Source organism: Chenopodium album, chromosome 10 (genome assembly GCF_948465745.1).
Source record: "Chenopodium album chromosome 10, dcCheAlbu1.1, whole genome shotgun sequence".
In the NCBI taxonomy this organism is placed as follows: Eukaryota; Viridiplantae; Streptophyta; class Magnoliopsida; order Caryophyllales; family Amaranthaceae; genus Chenopodium; species Chenopodium album.
Window position 1 is genome coordinate 38856563 of NC_137843.1, and position 2051 is coordinate 38858613.

Here is a 2051-nt window from a genome sequence, read left to right on the forward strand (position 1 = left end):
TCATTTGGGAGGAAAGGTTGTTGATTGCATTTAGATGGTCCACCGAGTACAATGAAGATTGCTTGCTTGAAGAGTCCCTCTCCCCATCTTGCCAATCCCTATAATATGTCACCACGTCCTCAATGATGTCCACAACTTCTTCTTCGGTTTTGTTCATGATAGGGCCCCCGGCCTCTCCATCAAGGCATGACTTGCCTTGGGGACTTAAACCGCCATAGAAGATTTGGATCAATTGGTATGTGGGGATTCCGTGGTGAGGGAACTCCCTTTGATACTCTTTGAATCTCTCCCATGCTTCGTAAAGGCTTTCACTTGGCCTTTGCTTGAACCCTTGAATCAAGGCTCTTGCCTCCGCCGTCTTCCTTTGGGGGTAGAAGCGGGACAAGAAAGCCTTTGTGACATCGTCCCAAGTTCTCAAGGAGTTGGGCTTCACCTCTTTGTCTAGCCACTCCAAAGATCTTCCTATTAAAGAGAAAGGGAACAACTTGAGGCAGATGAATTCTTGAGAAACCCCATTGACTTTGATGGTGTTGCAATATTTTTCAAACTCTTTTAGATGGTTCAATGGGCTCTCATTCTTAGCCCCACTATATTGCCTTCTCTCAATCAAGGTGATCATTGCCGGCCGGATTTCGAAGTCATTTGCCGGAGTAGTAGGTGGAGCTATTCCACTCTCAAACCTATATGCCCCGGGCACTCCAAGCTCCTTCAAGGCCATTCTAGGATTTTCACCCATGCCTTGCTCTTCTTGAATTTCTTCTTCACTTGAAGAGCTATAACCCAAGGATCTATTATCCACTCTTCTTCTTGAAAGAGTCCTCTCAATTTCCGGATCAAGGGGAATAAGGGAACGATCACGGGTTCTATGCATGCAAAACTCAAACAAAAATATTAGTAGCACGGCTACAAGTGTAGCCTAAAGAAACAAAATCTTTTTGTATTTTTTTTATAAAATGAAGTAGACTCAACAACAAAAGCTAAGCACCAATAGCATTCCCCGGCAACGGCGCCATTTTGACAAGATGAAAATGCATGTCGTTTTCTACCCTTTCCCCAAGCCAAACTAAATTTGTAAACACCTAGCCAACCTTATATGAATATAGGGTAAGTTAAGGGTCGGTCCCAAGGGAATGCAATGATGAAAACTAAAGTCTAAGTCAAGCTACCTCGGAGTCGAAAATGAGATATTGGTTGGTACTAAAATGAACTAGATCAAATTCAACAAATAATCAAAGGTCTAAACACTAGGGATATGGGTTCCACATGCAAAATCAATGATAATGCAAGATTAAAGCTCAATCAATTAATTCAAGTATTGCAATGGACAAACAATAGTAGCAATCAAGAGAGTTCAAATACTATCTCCTATAGGCCAATCTAGTGGTCACTATGAAAGGCAAACCAAGAAGAATCATAAGCAAACTCAATCAATTAGAGCAACCTTTAAATCAATTGGTCATGTCATTAAGAGTTGCAATGCAATCTAGATTAATCTTATAGGGTGATCAATCCTAATCTAATCAATCTCATGCAAAACTATGTCAACCAATTTAATTGCAACAAATCAACCAATCAAAGAGCATCAACTAGCATTTCCATTAATCAAACATGCTTCCCCCTTTCCTTAGCAACTAATCTACTCACTAATCATGGTGAAATCCAAGAACAAATAACTAGAAATTGCATTGATCATCATTCTATATCAAAATCTAATAGAAATCAAAGTATTCAATATTATCAAACTCAAATCCAAGAAAAACAAACATCAAGCAAAAGAATCAAATAACAAGTAAGTGAAAGATGAAAGAAAGAAGAGAATCTCACTAAAATTGATGATTGAAAATGAAGAAATCCAAACTTGATTGATCAAATGTTGAGTTACAAATCCAAAACCAAGAACTTCTCTCTAACTTCCCTCTAACTTCTTTCTCTAAAACTAAGCTAATGAAAATTATCAAAAAGTTTTTTTTCAAAAAAAGAAATACAATTCTATTTATAGCCTAAGAAGAAATCGGCAGCTCCCGTGGTCTCTCTCGATAAGCCCGCGCCCG

At 38.9% G+C, this 2051-nt stretch overlaps 1 pseudogene; it reads left to right on the top strand.

Annotated features, from left to right (window-relative positions):
- The first annotated feature begins 245 nt into the window (after window positions 1-245).
- On the top strand, window positions 246-344 carry LOC145565884 (small nucleolar RNA R71; annotated as a pseudogene).
- The last annotated feature ends 1707 nt before the right edge of the window (window positions 345-2051 follow it).